Here is a 23,576-nt window from a genome sequence, read left to right as displayed (position 1 = left end):
TCTTTTTAAAGTAAATGGGTAACGTTTTTAGTCATCTTTACACGATTTTAGAATTAATTGCCCCGTCGCCATCACGCAGTAAAGTGACGTATGTCTGACTCGACGTTCTCTCTATGAATGCGAAGCGAGTACAAAATTTCGTCGCGCGTACAGTTGAGAATTATTTGGCGTTTCACTGATGCGTCACCTTAAGACATTTTAACATTTATTCCTAGAATAGTAGTGATGGAACACACTTTACAGAATTTAAAATTTACAAATCCATATATATATATTTGGGATATTTTGAGTTATGTCATAATGTTGGGTTTCCCAAACATTTCATATGGCTAGTACACACCTACGGTGGCCGCGCGGCTTAAGCGTTGGACTATCACGGCGTGGGTCTCAGGTTCGAATCCTGGGTCGGACAAGTACACATATTGTTTTTTCAATTAGTGTGTGAGTCCAGGGTATGGACCTAATAGGTTGAGCAAGTGGCTGACATCCATTTCATGTAAAAAATTAAATCTGTTAACCTCTACTAAACCTCTACTCTGTGGAAGCTCATATGATCCTATTAGGATCGGACATGGTCCAAAAAAAAAGTACACACCAGCGAGCATTAGGTGAACCGAGCGTAAAGTTTGCGCATTTCCATCTACGGTCGGTTTTTTTCCAAACAGATAAGTTTTCGATGCCACAATGTTGGCGGATTTTCTCTCGCGAAGTGCGCACACCACAGGCATGGAGAGGTGTGACGTAATGTTGGAGACTTGATTACTAGTATTCCTATCGTTGAGGAGCTCATGCTTTGAGCTAAATAGCAGCGCACTCGTCGGTCGTTCGTTGGGTGCAATTGGAAAAATAATATGTTTTCGCACTGAGCGTTACTGACGTAGTTTGTAAACGTGTGTAAACCATGACTTTGTGATTGTGATGTATGCGCCATACTCAATCAATATTTATTAATTTTAAAGTTGAACAATTATAACTGCCGTATTTTTATCGACATTCGAATGCCATAATTCTACGTCAACATTTAATTTCTTGCGCTGCGCGATTGCTACAAGAGCGATCTACACGAAACTGTAATAGAACGTTGTGCTGGAACGGGAATGTTTGTTTGCCGAAGTATCATTCTCTCAACGCATTCGGTTTGATAAATAGCTGTAAAGAACCAGCGAACCACAAATCAGGATTCGAACGTTTTATAACTTAAACATTGCTTTTATTTGATTTTTTATAGGTGTATGTATGTCATTGAGTAAAGAATAAAACACTTCACCTCCGTAGCACTTCAGCAATAACGTTTGGCAAAAAATGATCTTACGACTTTATTCATTTCAAAAACTTCCCCCCAATAAATATGCATGTTTACCACTAACATAACTGAGCTCGTGCCATATAAAAGAATGTACATTTATCGGAATAAGCAAACGTTGCTCAGTGCAGCGATTAAACACAATCACGAGCAAAGTAAACTTAGATAATAATTCCTGCTTGCTGCATTGTTTAACAGTATTACAATTGCATTTTAGAGCAAATATTTGTATGCACTTTTGCTATTGTTAAAATAGTTTCAACATTAACAATATTGGTGTAATTTATTTATGAGACTGGAATAAATAAATCACGTGTTAATTAATGTATTGTTCTCTTTATATCTGATCGTATATAACTAAGGATGAGAAAGAGAGAATATTAGTTGAGATAACAAAAGTAAATACATAGCCGCCTTCCATTACTCTATAAACGTGTCAGAAAGAAAAGATTTTAGTTCCACACCGAAACGAAGCTGCACAGGACCATATACCTTGGTTCTTTTTGGGACATTCCATTGAAAACAAATGGAGACCGATTCTATAGAGATGAATCTTGATAGTTAGCTTTAACTGACTTCGCACTACAGGTTCATTTGAAGAAAAGTTCACACCTCTAAAATGACATTCCAAATAATGTCATAGTCGTCCAATTAGCTAATTTTTTTTGACCATGTCCGATCCTAAGGAGATCACATGGACCTTCACAGAGTGGAGGTTTGTATTAACAAATTGTTGTTTTTACGAGACATGGATGTTAGCCACTTGATTAACCTATTAGGCCAAGACTAAACACACATTGCAAAACAATATGTGTATTTTCCAGACCCAGGATCCTAACCTAGGACCACGACATTATAAACTGAAATGAAATTTTACAACGGTAAGTTTAATATGAATATGAAAATATACATTTATATTCTACAGAATACATCCTTTCATACAGTATCTAATAGAAGAATGGGTATTTACCCTTTTCAGAAAAACTTAATCTGAATAAATTTCGTTATAAGAATAACCCTTATTGCAATATAAGTAGAGTTTTAGTTTTAAGTAAGTACAATATGTATTTATATTTTTTTTTTCTTTTAATCCATTAAAATTCAATTATAGACTATTATTTAAATTAAAATTAACAATAATAGTCTTCCCCTATAGCGTCTAGACATATTTATCTTAAATTTTAGAAACATACGTATTTGAAAATAGTACTCTGATTTCGAACGAAAGACACTGAGAGTGTCATTTGGAGTCAGACATGAAGATGGAATGCGGCGCATACGTTCTTGAACTCTACGAGGAATTTGGGGAACTAAACATAATCTAAAACGTTAAAATTTCATAATTAAAATGGGCTGGTTACGTTTAACGAATGAACCTGAACTGACCAGTCCGGAGAGTTTTTTACACCAAGCTGCCTGGAGCAGGGAACTCAGAAATAAATATTATCTGTTCTGTGGCCTGGAGCATGGTTTCCCGAACTATGGGTCGCGAGCGAATATTGAGTGGGCCCTCGCCACTGTATACATGAATTTAAAAAAATAGGAAGTGATAAATTTGATATTTCATTCCGCTATTTATAATTCCTAAAAATTGAAATAAACTTAAGTTACGAAATTCTGGCTCTCAGTTGCTGATAATTACCCTTGCCTGTTCGATGAAGCTATGAAAGTCTTCCTCCTCTTTACTACCTCATATCTATGTGAGGTCGGATTTTCGGCTATGGTTAACATAAAACTTAACATTAATACCGAAATAAATTGGATATATCAAACACACTGCGATTAAAAGTAACTAAAGTTGAAGTTGATGCTAAAACTTTAATGAAGAAAAATAAGAAACAAATAGGTACATCTTTCCCATTGAAATAACTTTGTAAAAAAACCTTGCAGGTGTAGGTATTTAAGTAATATATTTTTTTATTTAAGTTGTGTTTCTTATTTCAACAGTCTTTCATTCATATTGGTAAAACTTATAAAAATTTTTTTTTTTATTTCAATTAGAACAAATAAGACAGCATTGAGTAGTTCCACGACTCGCCACTAGGGAATCTGAGCATTACCAATATTCATGCCCTCTTTTCTCTAAGACAGCTAAGAGGTGGGTCCCAAGATTGGAAATTTTTGTTAGATGGGTCGAAGTCCAGTCAACTTTGGGAACCACTGGCCTGGAGAGTCAAAGTGCAGTGGTTGGATGTCGTGGTCCAGGATGCGAGTGCCACGAGGACGTGTGATGTAGTCAATGTTTCAGTTGTTGAGAACAGCTGCATTTGTAAGTCAATACCGTAAATATAATATATGAACATTAATTCATTTTAATTCCCCATTATCTCTAACAGTACCTAAGTCGTAGTGTTGGTCTCGTGATATGAGAAAATCCCTCGCAACGTTTTAAGTAAATTGCTTCAATTTATTGTTGTAGAGGCGACGTCTCCCCGTACAATGTAAATTGTAAACGTTATTATTTCATTGTGCCAACAAGCGCTCTCTATGAATAATAAATAGACCAAAAAAGCGAACCACAAAACGAGTAAATATTAGACTGCAGAGCATGTCATCTGAGCCAGAAGTCATAAATGCTCCAGCATCATGATATTCTACAGTCAAATAATATAATAAAAATGTATATACGTAAACTGCTTATGAAAATTTAACGTAAGTACGTATCAAAAAAAAAATCGTTTTTATGTAACATGTTCAAGTTGATGTATTTTATTAGCTCGTATTCTTGTTTGTCCGGTGGTTGTTTGTCCAGTACAAATCTTGTAATCGATTTTTAACTAACTTCCCGACTAGCTAGACATTTGAAACTTTTAGAATAAATATCAGAACACGATGCCAATGCATTATTTTAATACTTTTAGCCATCTTTAAGCAGAATTGAATTCATTTTCAATTAATTCTGTTTTGTAAGTTATTTCAGAAAACTCCGTAAAAAGTAAGACTATTAGCGATTGCTAAGGTGGTGGTTCTAGCAACTAAATCATTAATTGCGTTACTATGGAAATCAAAATAAAATGTCAAAATGACATTTTCAGTATTCTATATTTGTTTGATTTTTATTTACTTCATATCAAGTACCTACAAGTTTGAGCATATTGAACATAATAATTCAAGAGAAAATTTAAAAACGTTGTATATAAAAAGTTCTTTTTATCTTGTAATTATTTTATATTTAACTTTTGTTTTACATCGTATATTGTACGTATTTGACTAAACACATAATTCTATCTACATTGAAATAAGGTTGAAAATATTCAGGACAGGCAAAACATGATAATTAAATTTAAAAATAACTGGTTACATAATATTATAATCAAGCAAGTTAAATAAAAATATTTAGTAAACATTACCTTCGGCCCCCGTAAACCAGTGCGCAAGGCGCTGGCCTGTCATTACCCCGGACTCCGGGTTCGATCTCGGTGTGGTCAGAATACATTTATGTGATTTTCTCAAATCCTGGGTGTTTGTAAATCTTTCTCTTCTATTACTAATTACACTACTATTGCACTACACTACTCACTAGTAAAATAATATATACATAAAAGAGAGAATATATTAATATATATAGCTGATATTAGGATATTGACATATATACTCTCTCGCTCTATCAGAACACTCCAAGAGTGGCAGCAGATTATCCGAATCTTTAACTTCAGTAATGTTAGATAACTGACACGGCGCTGCGTGCGTGGCAGGGGCGATGGACCACTTCTTCCAAGGGCAGACAAACGCATTTGTTTTTTCCTAATATCAAATGGCGCATGGAGATAACCAGATTGACTCCAGACCATTGGACTTCTCAGTTCTTAGCCGGACACGGTGGTTTTGCCTCCAAGCTCTGTCAGCTTGGCCTAATAGAATCTCCGACTTGCTTATGTGGCGAATTGCAGGATGCCGATCACATCCTCTGGGAGTGTCTCCATATGTCGGTTGAAAGGGAAGAGCTTCTCAAGTCGGTCCGACCCTCAGTTGGACCGGTCGGCCATTGCGACTTGGTATCTACGAGGGAAAATTTCTCAGCTTTTAAAAAGTTTGCGGCATTATACGGCGAGCGAGAAGGTCTTTTCTCATCGAGAATTGACCGTAATACATTATATGGAAGTAGGAATCACGCACACTCTAGTGCACGCCAACCAAGGTCTTGGGAAGTTGCTCCTGGGACACTTTCGGCACAAATTTGAACAGCGCCTATCGTTCGTTACGCCACGGTATACGCCTGCATAACGGGTGTGGAGACGTGGCGGGTGGTGGAGACGTGGCGGGTGGTGGAGGGAAAAGCAAGTAATGTTAGATAGATCGTCCCAAATATGGGTTTATAGCCTAAAACAGCTGTCAACGTAAATAATTAAAATAAAGTAAAATTATCAAAAATAGCTTTGTTTCAAAACCAATAAAAATGAGTTCTACCGCGTAAACTTCAATTCAATTAATTAATTGATGAGAAGATATTGATTATAATTTATGAAATGATTTCAAACTACTTTGTAAATAAACTGAATAGATTTTACCTGGAGTAAAATATCGTTGTCAGTGTTTGCTTGTAATTTATTACCTGACAAGTACTGGACTGAATTGTGCTATAGTAATTAATGTATTTTTTATTCACCAGCAACTAATTATAACTTTGAGTGGGCCACTTTAGGTTCTTCACGTCAGATATTTCTGCAGACTTTATTAAAGTCCATCTCTGCAAACTAACAACACAAAGTAGTCTGTCTGTATGCTTCGAGAGTAATTTCTTAAAGCACAATCTTGCTGCATTTGGAGCTTTCTTGGAGCACAAACTTTTGAATACGTACAATATAAATTTTCTCATCATTTTCAATTAAGCTTTATTACATAGTTATTTAATTATTTAATTGATAGAAAACTTTTGTGCAATTCTAAAAAGTAAATTGAAAATCTTCATATAAAATAATAAAACATTAATTATTTTTTAAACTGATCTTACATATTATTATATTATGAAAACTAAGAAAGATTTTAAGCTTAGAAAAACGAATCGATACACACGTTTCATTTGTGCTATAATATATATTTTTTTGATTATTAGGAAACAGTTTAAATATAAAACAATATTAATAATTACAAGATAAAAAGAACTTTTTATATACAACGTTTTTAAATTTTCTGTTCAATTATTATGCTCAATATGCTGAAACTTGTACTTGATATGAAGTAAATAAAAAAACAAACAAATATAGAATACGGAAATGTAATTTTGATTTCCATAGTATATATTAATAATTTAATTGCTAGGACCACCCACTTAGCAACCAATAATAGTGGATTGGATTACGGATTTATTCCGAAATAACTTTTCATACAAAACAGAATTAACTGAAAATGAATTCAATTCTACTTAAAGATGGCTAAAAGTATTAAAAGAATGCATTGGCATCGTGTTCTGATATATTCTAAAAGTTTCAAATGTCTAGCTAGTCGGGAAGTTAGTTAAAAATCGATTGCACGATTTGTACTGGATAAACAACCACCGGACAAATAAGAATACGAGCTAATAAAAACGTTGTAAAATAATACACCATCGCCATATACGTGGACATTTCTTAATTTGATTTCATCAGTGTCGAATAAATGCTATATGAGAAGTGTAAAATTATGTACAATTTTATAATCTGTATATATATATATATACATAATAATATGGAGCCTAATTAAAGTTGATTTAAGATAGGGAAATAAACATAAATTCATGCATTGGCTCTACAATGTTGAGTGCGTCCCGAAGAAATTTCTGATGTACCTATTTCCAAATTATGTATGTTCAATAAAGAACGTAACATTTTTAAATATTGTGAATTATTCATTGAATAGATAGTTAATTAATTTATTAGCAATAACAAGTATGTACGTTAAGAATAACATTTAGAGAGATCCGGTCACCGGCTAGGAATCATTTAATCATAATTGAATTGATACGTTGATTCAAACCACAAAAGCAGGTAGCCGTTATTAACGAAATCCGCCTTCTGTGGTAGCTAAGTAACATGCGACTTATCTCCATATTGAATGAATAGTTTAGCGAACCCACCAAAAATAATTACAAAGAAAAAAATGTGTGAATTACCATTTCATTATATCAGGTATCACAACACGTCAAATTGCATAGCGCACCCACTTTATTTAAAATATTCGCACACTTTAAGTGAAATAGCGCCGTTTTTTTACTATTAGAATAAATTTGTGGTGTATATTTATTTCATCTAGCTGGTCGACTCGCCACGCCAGCCCCTCCTAAACCCCGGCCAAAAGGCTAGAGCCCTGTCAGCTCCGACTCTTATGGGGGCCATGCTTATATCAGTAGGTACTCTGGAGGGAACGCATATATTTCGGAGGGATAGCATATTGAAGACATTGTGTCTGGGAGCAACCTTGTTACAACAAGAAGAAGAAAACTAAATTCAAAATTGTGTAGTATTAATAAATAATTACAATGACAAAGATTCTCTATGATGGTAATCCAAGAAGTAATTAATGGCAAAATTAATTATAGATTGCTAAATTCTGAAAAGTAATTATTTTTTGGTATTTCTGACTGGGGACGGATGCTTGACTGGAGTCCCAAAAAGCGTCTTTTATAATAATCAACGTTTTGTAAAATATTTACTTTGAAAACAGCTTAGAGCCTTAGACGAATGCCCTCACTTGTATTCTAATCCAATTATTGTCTTCCTAAGGCGATAAACCTAGTCCTTTTGTTCCTAAGGATTCCTTTTGTAAATTATTATTTCGCAGATTGATTCCGGTAAAAATACAAAAACATCAGTAATATTATTTACATTAAATAGTAGTTTATTAAATATAAACATATCTTAGGTAAATAAAGAATATTTAATATAGTTATATCAAGTTTTTTAGGTGTTTAATTTATTCAAATGAATGTAAAATGATTTAAAGTTGTACATGAGAGGAATCTTTAGATAAAACGGATCCCATACTCGCATTGAAGTATGATAAATATAATATATTCAATACGTTAAAATAAATTCAAATTTTTCAATAGAAATGCTATCAAATTAGGGATAATGACTAAAGATATTTCATTGTTACAAAATCGTCTGATATAGCATAATGTCGACATGAGTAAGCCCTTCAAACTTAGCCACAGAAAAATAAGCGAGTTTTGTGGTTGTTCATTTAAACATTCTAAATAATTGTAGTTCAATGCATTTGTCTGCTTTTCTATATACATGAACGGTTTTTCTTCGCGGTATATTTACATTATAATAATATATAACACAGCTTAATTAGCAATATAATGTGAATATTTTGGTTCGGCTTTGTGTTAAAAATGGTTGATGCATGCAGTGGTAAACAAAACAATAAAACTATCTATTCATAACAAAAAGAAGTGACAGGGTTAATTTTGATTTTTGTTAATTTGTGGAATTGGGTGGTTGAGTGATTGTAAAATTGCGCTGAAATGCTTGTAGTGTTTCAAAAATGCGAATGGTAATAATGTGAAGTATATTACAAATAAATCTGCGAAACGAAATGACTTACTACTACTTTTATTGATCATGTGTTTCAGTTTCTATTTTTTTGTTTCATTTTCATATATTTCGGCTCCGTCTATTAGAAGGTATCCTTCAATGTCTCTTTTGATAACTGGATATCACGTCGCTTGGTTCGTAAATACAACACGCGGTCCACTTGAATGCACGCCACAAAACAATTGCCATAAATAATCCAGACACAGAATAAACGTATTAATAAAATAACAATATAAATAAATCACTCGGCCCAATTCAACACGTCTCTGTGGTGTGTAGCCATTATTTGTTGGTGCTGAGATTGACGTGCCCAGCCAGCACATATATCGTGGAAGGATATCCGTCCAAAGTAATATATACGTCACATATATTTAGATACCTGCACATATTGCAAACACTGTATTAAGTCGTAAATTGTTGTGGCGCCACTGGGTTCACACCTTAACAGCACTAGTCGCTTACCGCCAGTGGCGTGGGTATCAGGTGTCTATTTTCAAGTCAGCATAATCTAAAAATATAATGCACGTCAATCAACGTCTTGGAGAGTTTCTTATGGGACACTCCCAGCTCAACTTTGAAAGGCTCATAATGGTCGTGGAGACTTGTCGGATGATGGAGATGTAAAACTCTAACAAAAAATACATACCTAAATACATATAAGTAATGATCTATAACTTCAAAAACCTGCAAAAGCATACGAAAACATGTTTATCAATATAAAGAAAGTTTAGACTTGCAGAAACCAATAATTAATTGTGGTAGATGGTACATATAGAAATACGAAAGCCAGTCGCCATAGACTAAAACTTAATTAGGAGTAAACCGTTAAACATAAGCACTCGTAATACTGAACCCCCTATGTCCTCAAATATTGCCAATATTGAAAAATAAATGCATATGTTTTTCGTTTACATTGGTTACATTGAAAATAATATATTCTTGATTATCGCATATTTGTCTGCACTCGAGAATCGTACATTCTTAGAAGTAAACCGATAAGGTAAACGCACTCCCCATTATTTTTGTGTGCATAGGTAATAACTTCAACGTGGTTGTCAGTTTTGGATAGAAGAATGCATTATCAGCAGAAAACGTTGACCGAAGAATGCTATGACTAACAGATCTGTTCTTGTTGAATTATGGTCTTATTTTTTCATGTATTCATCGTTGTTTTAATTAAATAATGTATACAAGCATTCAAGAAAATTATATAACTATATCTAAAAATAATTTTAACCGTTTACAGAGTGTAGAGACGACACTGTCTTTGGTGCTAATATCAACTCAGGTGCTGTTGCAGGAAAAATATCACATGGAAAAAAATAGATAGCACTACTTAATAACACTATTGCCTTTGCTAAGGTTAATTAATTTTTAATCATTATTAACCAAATTTTACAAGAATCTATGCGATTTTTGAAGAAACAACAGATGATGAAGAAAACTATGCATGTAATATTTTTAGATACTAATCCGGACAATTACCCGCGAGAATAGATTCACAAGCGAATTAAAAAAAAATTACCTACTCACTGTGATATTGAAGAAAATTAATATTCACAAATCACCATGACATTACATAAAACAATTAGTCTGTATTAATGGCATTGGTTCATTACAAATGACATTTAGTAATACTGAGATAAGAATGTATAATGTATTAGTCTAGTTTGCATCCTTATTCGAATTACACCGGTAGGTTTTTATTTTTATTTATTCCTGAATATTGTAGCAACCATAAAGTAAACAAAAATACTAAAAACAATCCTGGACTTAAAATATATAGGTTGTTTATTGTCCGGTCAATATCCTGTGAAGCTCTATTTTATTAATTAAAATATAACAATATGTAGGTAATACATTTTCTACATAGTTTGATAATAATCAGGAGAGGTTTCATCCGTTTCAATGAGACATTATCAAATGATACAAATTATACAATATTTATACAAAAAATGATTCATTGTTGATATGGACATTAATTAAATAAAATTCACTATTCAAATATAAATATTTAAAAAAAATCCCAATTTAATTAATATACTTATTATATATTATTATGCACCCTGGGTAGCCGATTTCGTAGAAAGACCGTCTATGTGGTGGGGGGGGGGGGTGTAAAAAATCATATTCTTTTTCAACACGTGTTTAATCAAGTGCAAAGACAATGGTTGAGCTATATTCTTCATAATAATCTCAACCAGTGATTGCCATAGGCATAATACCGTATATTTTAAGCCAAAAGATCGTTAGCGACAATAAGGCCTGAATAAAAACTAACTGTAAGTGCGAGTGAGAAAGCATTTGGGACGCGCATAATCTCCGAAATATGTTTTAGAGAAAGATAGAAGACACATGAATAAAAGAGTTAAGTTTAGTGATGTAACGCCGGTAAATATTAGATTGACGTATAGACTTAGGGCAAACGAGTGGGTGTGTAGAATTATATAGTATAACGTTAACTGTGTAAGTTTGAGGTTGAGGTTCTACTGTGCATTTAATCTTAATGCAAAGAAAATGGATTCTTATAGCCGGACAATATCTTATTTCTTTAGCATTAATACACTGAGGTTTCGTCACATATTTTGCCACGTTTTTCTTAGATCGTATTCTTGATTGTCCGGTAGTTGTTTATCCAGTACAAATCTTGCAATCGATTTTTAACTAACTTCCCGACAAGCTAGACATTTGAAACTTTTAGAATATATTAGAACACGACGCCAATGCATTCTTTTAATACTTTTAACTATCTTTAAGTAGAATTGAATTAATTTTCAGTTAACTCTGTTTTGTATAAAAAGTCATTTCGGAAGAAATCCGTTATCCAATCCACTATTATTGGTTGCTAAGGCGGTGGTCCTAGGAACTAAATTATTAATATATACATGCGTTACTATGGAAATCAAAATGACATTTCAGTATTCTATATTTGTTTGTTTGTTTTTTATTTACTTCAAATCAAGTACAAGTTTGAGCATATTGAGCATAATAATTGAACAGAAAATTTAAAAACGTTGTATATAAAAAGTTATTTTTATCTTGTAATTATTTATCAACTACCCTGCTAAAAAAAAGATGTAATTTATAATTCTCGGATACTGAAAATTTCATTCGAACTTATTTACGCTGACAAATTAATAACTATATAATTCTCACCGTAACATCGCAAACGCCACATTTCGGTTTATAGAAAAAAATTGCGGTCCGCCCGAATTTGCGCGGCAAACAATTGAAAAATCTTTATTCTAGCACAAATAAGAAAAGTAAATCTCGCCAGGCCAGACGAAAAAAAATCTACTAAAAGAAGTAAACAAAAAAAAAACGAGGAAGAACGCCGCAATGAAATTGTTCGGAAGTAATCTATCGGCTCCGTGTTCTTCCGGGAGAAAAAAATCTGGATGATTAGCAATTTAAACTTTACCCGGGAAAATGTATTTACAGCCTATAATAAAATTGGCTTTACTTTGCCGATTCTAACATAATTCAAAATCCAGTTAAGCTTATGAATATTTAAAGGCATCCAATTTTTTAACGTCTAAAAATTTATAATATTTTTTATTACATAACTTCTCACAAATCCAAGTACAGTATTAAAATTTCTTTGTAATAATTAATAGCATGCTATTATAAAGAACGAAGATGTAGACTATTTATAAGTAGATGATTTCAACTATCTAGACAACAGTTGGATTAAAACGGGTGCCCCTGTAACCACACTTAACATAACCACTCCAAAGCTTCTGTCCGACTACTTTACATACTCGTATTGAATTGTTGCAAGTGCGTTATTTGACAATTATTAGATAAAGGCGCGTGTAGTTCTTCCCCATCTCACAACTTTATCGCTGTTGTGTTTACTTTTCGAAACATATTATCTTTTAATTTCGGAACCAAAACAGACAGGTACTCAAATTTTATTAAGATAGATAGTTCAAACTTGAGAGTAGATCAATTGTTTGGGTCCCTCATCAGTTTAAGAATGACATTAATATGGAGAGTGTTGAAAAGTTTTTTTGAAACCTTTTTAGTGGAATTTGAATTAAAACCTAAAATGCATATTAGTTAGAAAAGTTTTGCATGTATAGTACGAGTAAGTAGTTGTACCGGTAGATTAATCGGTTAAGCTGTGCGAATGTGGTATTAACATCCCTTTCGGTATTTACATTTTTTTCCAGGATCTTTTCGAGGAGGTATTGTTTTGAGGTTGTTCCAAATTACATATTTTTGTGGCTGAGAGTGACGAACTTTGCTAAATAACCATATATATTTTACAGATGACGACTACAGACAGTGTACAGTTTACAATATTAAAGTAGTTAATCTAACCTAGGTAGTAAAGCGTAAACGATTGTCTGACATCTCCTGCGAAAAGCCGGATCCAGCTCACTGGCCGAACATAATATAGTCTGATATATTTGACAATTCATTTGCAGAGAACTTAAAGAAGAATGAAATTAAACTTGCCAATTTGCAAGGCATATAAAGAGTAAGACACGGAGTCATTAATGCTACAATTATTTAGTTGAAAAATCATGTAAAATTTGTGTACAACCATATAGAACTGCACTAGAGTAAGGAATTACAATAAACATAAAAAATGGCCGTCGTTGCGTATTGCAACTGAGCGATTTGAATATTTGTAGAGTTTAATAACTTAACCGTACTTCTTGCGCTTCCAAAATAATTTCAAATGTCATAAAACAGAAATAACGTAGGTACTTGTATGACTCCTTCTATTTTATAGTCCAAAATTATTTGATTTAGTACATTTTATTAAGATAAGCATTAGGAATATTCAAATAAAGACTTAAGTGATGCACAAATTGACGTGACGCGACGCGGCTTGCATAATATAATGGTATAAATATTTTATTTCTCGAATTATCCGATAGTGAAGTTTTTTTTACTATCCTAGCAAATTGTTGAGACGGCAAACCTCGCCGTCACGACATGAATATTTAATCCGAAAAAACTCGCGAAGCAAATAAACGGCGAAGCGGGAAATGAAAAAATAACAAGAACTAGGGAAGCTGAGAGCTCGAAAAACTGACCTAACCAGAGTGCGTTTCAAGGAGATATACTGGCGGACATTCGAATCTCTTTCTCTAAGACATGCCACTCTATGTATTTAGATAAATAAATATCATAGTATCACATAAACATTGGAATACTATAATGCAAAAGGAACTTTATGTGCGGTAGCTAGGTGTACTTAAATCCACTCTCGCGTTTTCCTGTTGGTTTCCCTCACTATGAAAGCATTTGACGATTCATATTTGCGGGTGCTATGAGTCGTACTGCAAAAGATAAACGAGAGAATGACCTTATTTAGTCCATAAACAATGTTGACGAATGAATTGCGGCGATGATAGGACAGATTATTGGATATTTCAATGTTGCCAATACTTTCGCAATACTTCGATAACAACACGAGCGCCGCCGCCGACCCTCAAGTTAAACTTTTTGCATTCTATTTTCAAAATAGTATTTTAATTATACATACAGATATAATATCTACTAGCCCCGCTATATCACATTTTACCTAAACTAGTAACAGCGATATTAACGTGAGACTTACATGCATGACATATAGAAAAAGCTTTGATGCAAGCTGGCTTTGTAAAAATATCGTCTCATATAATGGTTTTACGTAGATCAAAATAGTAAAAATATATTTAAAAAAAATGAATAAAGAAATTTTTGTTTTATTGACATAATATAATATATTTTGAAAAAACTGGAAAATAGTGGTTAGCTTTTAATTAGAATAATATTTAAACATTATCAGTGGGCTTATTTTATACACAAGGCGGCTATCCGCAGCTATCGACGGTAGTTTATAAGAAGTATGTATTGACGTAGTATAAATAGTTGTTTCAATTAGTTAACCACATAAAACTGTCAAAAAGTGCTATGTTTTAACAGCATATCTCTTGGATGTGTTAACTTTTAGAGCGAGACAGAGACAGTTTTGATAGTTTAAACGGCTAACTTATTGGTAACAATTATAATACGTCAATACATAAGTATGAGCCGATAGCAGCAGAGTTGTTTAGGGGTAGAATATATGAGTGACTGGAATTATTAGGTGAAACGGTTTCGGTTACTATCGTATGTAAATGTTGGCCGGAGAGAACTTCTAAAAGTGACCATAGGATATTTATTTAGTGCACTTTTTGCGATGCAGGGATTACGAATAGGGTTTAGCATCTATCCAATTTAGATTATTTTACAGGACGAGAATATACTGGATGACTCGATCATAGTCTAGTATTGACAGACGGCCGGCATGAAAAGAATTTATTAGAATTTAAAAAAAAAACGTCCAACGCATCGACACAGGTTGCATTTTGGTCGATCGCACTACAGTTATATAGTTGTAATATAATATTGTGATAAACATTCCTATTTTTATTTCCTTAGCCTTCTTTCTTCTTTCGACCATGTCCGATCCTAATAGGATCATATGGGCCTCCACAGAGTAGAGGTTTGTATTAACAGATTTATGTTTTTTAAGAGAAATGGATGTCAGCCACTTGCTCAATCTATTAGGTCCATACCCTGACAGACACAAATTGAAAAACAATTTGTGTAATTGCCAGACCCAGGATTCGAACCTGGGACCCACGGCGTTATAGTCCAACGCTTAAGCCGCGCGGCCACCGTTGTTAAGTAAAAGTCATTTAAAATAATAACCACGATGGAGCCAGCTTGTTCTAGTAGTATCACTGAATATGTATTGCATCATTCATGATCTATTGCAGAAGTGAGAGAAAAAGAAAATGCGAATCTCCGCGCTTTGTACTGAGGCATAATGTCCCCTTACCGTTGTGTAGTAAAAGAATAGTTTAACGGTGAGTACCCAAAAAAAGATCAAATATATTATTTTCACGACGAATGGGAAATTGAGTAGGTACTTTCTAGTGATGGTTAAAGTATGTTGTTTAATTTGAAACGCCTCAGTGTCTTCAGCCAAATACAATACGTTTGTTCATGTTGAAGAATAATATTGGTAGAGTGTGGTTGATCACTGCCATTGATACTGCATAGTAGATTACATACTAAAAATTCTCTATAACTCCTTAGTTAGAAGCAGACATGAGAGTGGGTCTATCGTTTGGCTCCCGCATCAGTTGAAGTACGGCCTTATGGTGGAGAGTCCAAAAGAAATTTTCGAGACTCCTTTACTATCGGCTGTATGGATATTATCCGTGGCTCTATCCGACTCACTTTCTCTTAGGTATGCTTGTATACTGTAGCTTAAATTTTAAAAGGGATCTTTATTTAGCTACATATTTTTTCCGACTTATACGAGGCGTAAATGTGAACTCTGCCATTTTTGGTGGTGTTGCCTCTGTGTCTCTGATAATTAATTACCTTAGGAATCGAGGGCATCCGTTGTTTGTTCTCACAAGGTGCAGAACTAACCATGTTTAATGAAATCGCTTGATTAATTGATATATTCCACTTACGTGAGGGTGAATTTAGGTGGACGTTGTTTTATAAGTTTTCAAGATAGGGTCTATCAATAGTTCACTTTGTGTGCTTCCATCTACTTTTATTTTTGTTATTTTATATTATTTCTTTTCTTATTTTATTACTTATTGTATTATTAACTCACATTTCTCTGTATATTTATTTGAAAAATTGTTAACACGTATATTATGTCATGTCGTGAACGCTTTGAATTTATACTTTGTTATGTTCATTATATGTAAAATAAATAAATTTGATATGCCTGGTGCTTTTCGTCACATGCAATTAACATACAAATTTCCCGTCTCATTTCCATGTCAATTATTGCCACCCACGGAAATTATCAGACATTTTGAAGCTATTTGCTACTTGACTACATTCTGTAATGATGCATAATAAAAGTACAATTTCTTTGATTAAACATTGCTTCGTTTAACATTCGTTTAAATATTTACTTTGCAAAAAAATCCTGGACGAAAATGCCAATCCAGACGAGGTTGTAGACAATCTGGACGTAATGTGAGCATTTGATACATAAGGGCTGGAAACTAGAATCTTGAAGTAAATTTAAACGTCACAAATAAATCAAGAAATCTATTCGCTACAAGTCATGGGCATTTTTTTATGTACGATATCGACACGGCACCAGATAAGGCGCAGTAAAAAGAAGCCCTGAAGTATTGAAACGGTCCCGAGAGGTTTTCCACTTCCGGGAAATGCATCTCCAGACACTCTACGAGATATTCCCTTTTTTATTTCCACTGAAACGTCTGGGCGAGCGTTTACTCGGATGAGGAAATATATTGCGACGAGAGTGTAGCAAAAAGATTGCCTCGGACAAGTGACTTTATATTATCTTGTCTGAAACAACTACAGATAATGTTTATTTGTTTTCCCGAGTACCGGCCGTAAAGCACACAACGACTCTGTGCGGTAGTAACCGGCGAATAGAAACACATTTTGCAATCTACGTAAAAAACATATGAAAAGTATACAAGATAAAGTACTGAACGGAATTATACACTCCATGTTTAGCCTTATATAAACTGACAATACACGAGATATCATTTAGTTGGACACTAAATACTGCAAAGGAACAAATCTTATTAAATGTTTAACGCGCGTTAACATCATTTTACTGCCTACTTCAATTATAGTTTGTCAATTTATGGTTACGGTGGTATGTTGTAGCTTAACCACTGGGGAATGCCAAAAGAAATGACATATTTCAAAAAAACACTACATTATTCTTAGGTCAATAATTATTATAAAGCAATCAATCATTATTCGTAGGATGTTTATCACAATTGAATGGTCAAATAGGTTATAATTAGTATCTTTAGAATTATCTTCAAATGTGTTAATCTTGCCCATTTTTTGAATAATAAAATGCCTAATTCTTGTCAAATTTGGGATCACAGAGATTATCAATATAACTTTTTATCGTAAATATTTTACTAAAATTATCTCGTCACAAATAATACGAATGGTTTTATAAATGCGTTTAAAAATTAATAAATGTAAAAAATCTTAACACCACTGCACATTTATGTACTGAAATATGACTATATTCTAAAACATTAGAGCGAGAGGTTTAAAAGAATACTATTTTATGTAATAAAAATACTTTATGCAGTCATCAAATGTTTAAAATAAATATAAAGGATTATAAAGCTTAAAAATTATATAAGTAGATTATCTACAACGTTTAAGGTATGTACAGGATCATGCTTTGAAAATAGAACAAAAGCTCCATTTTGACCTACGCTAAGCATGTCCCCCCTTAAGGAATCTGACAATAGGTACCATATCATTAGTTAGGTACTTGGTATTTAAATTTACAACGGCGGGCTAAAGAACGTTTTTACGCAAACTGTCATTACAACACAATAAAAAGAACACACATGTTTCAATCTTAGTGTGCAAAAATCTCATTATTGAATATGCCAAATTTTATGAAATTTTGAACGAGTCGAATCAATGATGTTGAATTAGTACGATATAACAAGGTTTCGTAAATCATATTTTTTTTTATAAGATTCAAAGCTATCGATATTTTATCGTGCTGGGACAAATATTCATCGAAATATTTTTATTTAGTATGCCAGCATATACATTTTATGTACTTAATGTTTTTGTATTTGAATTATTACAAATGCAATTAAGGCATTTCTAAATGCTGCGGGCTGACGTTGACTACTATGCTCCGTCACGACAATGGGAGGTTTTTTCTCGATTCTATAGAAATAGTCCAAGAACAATGTCACAATTATTAATTTATAATTCATAAAATTTTGAAGTGAATCAAATTATGTATACATAATTAAAAACATCGAGTAGACGATTATTGCGTTTAATTCTTTGATATTTCGATGTAAACGTTTGGTATGTTGTTTGCGATGAGATAAAATAAACATCTGGGGATTGGATAAATACTTTTACATATATATCTCATAGCATATGTTTCAAAATAATTATATATTTTGAAGTTGATGAAGGAGGAGGTTTATTTATCTTTGTGCAGTAGAACAGAGAGTTGTTACAATAGTCGGATTAAGATAACGGTGTAGAGTGATAAAAGGTTTGGTGATATTAATAAACTGAGAGACTTGATTCGAGTGGAGTGATGGTTAACTATACCGAGTGAAAAACTCGTGACAATAGTAGTACGTCTTGTGACGGACTCGATGAGTTAAGTGAGGATTCTTGCATTGTCCTTTCAATGTATACAAATACAGTACATAATGTATTACAAGACATATTATCGCAATTACCAATCATAACAGATTGAGGAAATGCTGACGGATATTATTGCTCTATAGTATATTGTTTTGTTTTGATAACAAAACATACATATCAAAGTGTGTCACTCATTTAATGCTGAGTGGTACGATTGCTACATATTGTATCTTATTCATAAGATTTTAAAGTGTTTTGAAACATTACGATTTCCTTGTGTTTCAATCGTGTAAGTAAAGGATAGTATCTTACACATAAACATGTTAATACAGTATTGTCACAGTAATGTTTTTGACATCGTAAGTATTGGATGCAGAAATTGCTTGTGTTTACCTTTCGGCAAGCAGTGAAGGTAAGCCGCGAAGTTTTCAAGGCACTCTGGTTTTATACCTGAAAGCAAAAGAAAATATAGCATTAGTCGTGTCTTATAAGTATAATAACTCATGTGGAGGAAAATTGTCAGGTGAACTCGCCCGGCAAACGAAATGTAAATATACATACCACACAAATTATTATAACAAATATTTAGTAATATAAACTAGAGAACTTCATGTTATCTTTGTAGGGTTGATAGAGGGACGTGAGTGTATTTTTAGGGGTGGTTAAATGTATTACCATATGTGTAACAAGGTTTTTATTTAAAAAAAAAAGAATACACACTTTATATTAAACACTACGGATTCATTTTTGTTATATATCAATTTCCTGCAGTGGAGTCGGTTAGTTATATTTTGAAAATCGATTCGAGGTATCCGCGATCGAGATGTCCGTTATTTTTTTGACAGCTAGTGTCCATAGGAATTTTTATTACCTAAGTGGCATATTTTGAACTGTGCTTAAAATTACACTTGGATTATTTGGTTCAAAGAGTTCAAATTGCAAACAAAATAAAATAGAATACGAATCTCACCGAATCATTAGTATGGTGGTAACTATACTTCCATATTCATGGGAAAATAATATGTACGTAGGTTTTATTATATAAAATTATAAAACACATATAATCAATTAAAAGTAAATCGAAATTATTCTAAGTAATATCTATACAGCAGAAAGTATTTTGAACTCCGGAAATACAAACATACAAACAAAAACTGACAGTTTTTAAAGTTCTCAAAAATCTATATATTTGATATAATATGATGTTTAAACGATAGAACGACGTTTATATTTAAAAATAAACATATTATTTTAATCATTAGACGTTTGCTAGAGAAAGAGAGAGCTCTAAAAAGCTTTGATTTTTCACGTTTTCGTATAGACTCTTGATAAAAATGACAAACAGATATTTTCCATTTTCTTCGAATTTTAGTATTGCTAGTATACGGAGTATCATTTATCACTTTAATTCTTGTTGGACGACATTGTATTAATTAAACTAAAACACAGCGTAATTATAATATTGCTGCTGATATGAAAATATATTCTAACAGCTATTTATATAATTTAAAGATAAAAATTTATCATTGAAGACACGAGCACTAATTAAATACAATATTCTGAGAAAATTCTTTGTACAAAAATAATTTAATTAAATATCCCTAGCTTCGCTCGCTACAAAATAAGACAATAATTAAAACCAACCGTAAAATTGTCAAGCAATTTATATGTTAGTATAATTTGTTTTGATTAGACTTCCAAGACAAGATATTTTTGTAACTCTTCTTGAAAAAAATGCGTCAAAAGATCTATGATGTTATAAAATAAAAGAAAACCACAAGATATTGCAGCAGTATATAAAAAAATATGTATTTTATGGTGATAAATGGATGAAAAAAATATACATTTTTACTGACTACGTGACCTATTTTTTTATAGTAAGAACGCGCTAAGAGATACTAAGTGTAAATAATGTAACACGAAAAAAACATCGTTCATCAAAGTTCAATTTGAATATATTAAAAATTCATAATCACTCACACAAAAAAAAATAGAAAAATACGCGCCAAAAGCTGTGCTTGAGAAAGCTCGCGTGTGTGGCAAAGTGAAAAATACCGCCAAGGGTAAGAGGGCATTTTTCTTCGGGGATTTCCCGCGTTTCTTTTTCCCGCCTAGCGCGCCGACACCTCATTAACTGACGTAGTTGGTCTCATAAAAGACTTGGCAGCCTACAGGCGGGATATTATTTTTAAGGCCTATACACTTATCATTCTCTTTGCACTTGCCTGCACTTGAGGGGTGTAAAAGTTTCACGAAAATTACTTTGGAATTTTAGAATTAAATAATTAAACGCAGGCTACTTAAATGGCTACCTAGTAAAGTGGAATGCAATGTTATAATATTTAAAATCTTCTACGGTATTTTACCAATATGGAATATTATACTCGTATATGTGGTTGGTTTACTTAATTAACCAATAGAATACCACGAAAATGATGATTGTGCAAACATTAGTATTCTCTATATTTTCGTAGGTGGTTCGAAATGCGGTGTTGGCGCCGAATACTTCGTATTACTTGGGCAGAGCAGAGACTCCAAAAAAGGGAACGGTTCTCAACAATATATCTGAGACGGATTCTGCAGTTTTTTGGACATGTTATTTGGCGCGGACTGAATAACGTGGAAAAACTTGTGGTTTTGGGTAGAGTTGGGTTTCGGGAATTCTCAAGAAATTTTCGAGATTTTCAATCCCGAATCACGAGAATTGAAATTTTTAACATTTCGGGAAATCCCGGATCTCGAGAATCCTTTCTCGAGATTCGGGATTTCTTTATTATCAAATATTAATTGAAAAAAGACTGATCGTGGCATTTAACACAATTAAGCCAACGCCGACTCAAAATGAGCGCAGTTTTCCAACATCAGGGATTTTTGTGTCTCAAAAGCGTACGCGATTGTGGGACGCAGCCATAGACAGTATTTTTTTTTGTTATTTGAAAATCTATTTTAATAAGTAATGTTTTGATTTTTTTTTGTTTTCCAACTCGTATTTGTCTTCTTACTTAAACAAAAAAATTTTGGAATCTGTCTGTTTTTACACTGCTTTTAGGATTTTTACAGGTGTTTTTTTTAATTTTATCGATATCTCGAGAATTCTTCTCTGGAAATCCCGAATCTCGAGAATTCAAAATTTCATCATTTCGGGAAATCCCGAATTGAAATTGAAATTTTCTAGAGAAATACCCAACTCTAGTTTTGGGTAACCAACAGGGAAGACGAGACAGAGAAAGAGCGTCGGCGTACTGGAGCGATTAAGTGAATAAGCTTACTGGAAAGCCTTCAATCTACTCTGAGAGAAGCATAGGACCAAGTGGAATGGAGAGCCATGGTCGCTCAGAAGATGACGGATGGGCACAAACCAATACACATAGAGTCCACTCATGATATTTCCAAGTTTCAGTATAATATGAAATATACATAAACTTTTGTGTCTTGTATTTTAAATGGTGCTGGATACTGGTGTTTTAAAAGTCTTGTAGATGTAGACGACCAAGCGGTCGAATTAATACTTTATGAACTCCACAACTCAATGATCGAGAGGATTCAGAAGAAATCCTTGAGACTACTTCACTTGAGGTTGTATGGATACTATCCATGGCTTTATCCAACTGACTTTCTCTTAGGTATGCTTATATACTGCTATCTGCAATTTAGAAGAGATCTTTATTTAGCTACGTATTTTTTTCTACGTATTCTGCCGTTCTGGGCAGTGTTGACCTGTGTGCTCCTGATAACTATCTTATAAATAGAGAGCATCAGTTGTTTATTCTCCCAAGGTCCAGAACCAACCTTCCACTGGTAATGCTAATTGGGAGGGCGATAACTACGTTCAACCAAATTGCGTCGGGTATTGATATATTCGACTTGCGTGAGGGTGAGTTTAAGTGGACGCTATTTTATAAATTCTTAAAATAGGGTCTCCTTAGCAAATTCGGTGTACTTCTTTGAACTTTGAATATATTATGTATAATTGTATTTTCACTGCTTTTGTATATTTATATTTTGTTCTTCTAATAATATTTCATGTCATGTTGTGAACGTCTTAAACTTATAATTTGTAATGTCCACAATATGTTGAGAAATAAATTTAATTGAAATTAAATTTAACCTGCCTGCATCAGTAGGGTCATTCTGACAGCAGCGAAGATACCCTAGTGTGAAGAAACTCATAGAGGTATTTGGTAAATACGAATGATGGAGGGGACGGGGTAATGCCATGGCTTTCCCACTGAAACAGGCTCTACGTGCCGCTGAATTAGTGGAGCTAATCCATGGATAAAGCTGTCGACGGCCAAATTACAGTCTTCAGTCATGAAGTCTTGACGAAGAATAATACAAGATATAAAATCTATGTAATATATACAAGATCAATAATGATCGGATAGAACTTTGTCGGCAAAATTCCCGGGTTTAAAATAATACACAGGGCCAAAGTAATAATTTAAGAGCCCCCGCGGAGAGAATTAATGAGGACGGCTATGCAAATTAAAAAAAAATGTTCGCCCGCTTCCGATCGCAAAGGAGAGATCCCCGAGGAGGCTGGTTAAACATCTTAACGCAATTAGTTTGCTTCAAATTTATTCATCACAATTAGTGCAAGGCCA

General features: G+C 33.3%; 1 protein-coding gene and 1 long non-coding RNA gene across 2 annotated transcripts in view; one reads left to right on the top strand and one right to left on the bottom strand.

Moving 5' to 3' along the window:
• The window catches only part of mgl (low-density lipoprotein receptor-related protein megalin), a 625,899-nt gene that overhangs the window by 186,326 nt on the left and 415,997 nt on the right, over positions 1-23,576 (bottom strand). The window lies entirely within an intron of this gene.
• Positions 16,417-19,255, top strand: LOC147063466 (uncharacterized). Its single transcript, XR_015072144.1, has 3 exons — positions 16,417-17,782; positions 18,096-18,629; positions 18,698-19,255. It is a non-coding gene; the product is annotated as an uncharacterized LOC147063466 (long non-coding RNA).

The sequence above is a fragment of the Rhyacophila brunnea genome, unplaced genomic scaffold, assembly GCF_057557595.1.
Source record: "Rhyacophila brunnea isolate RB1 unplaced genomic scaffold, BYU_Rbru_1.0 scaffold_9, whole genome shotgun sequence".
Taxonomy (NCBI): Eukaryota; Metazoa; Arthropoda; class Insecta; order Trichoptera; family Rhyacophilidae; genus Rhyacophila; species Rhyacophila brunnea.
Note: the sequence above shows the minus strand (reverse complement) of the source record. Positions and strands in the feature narration are given on the sequence as shown.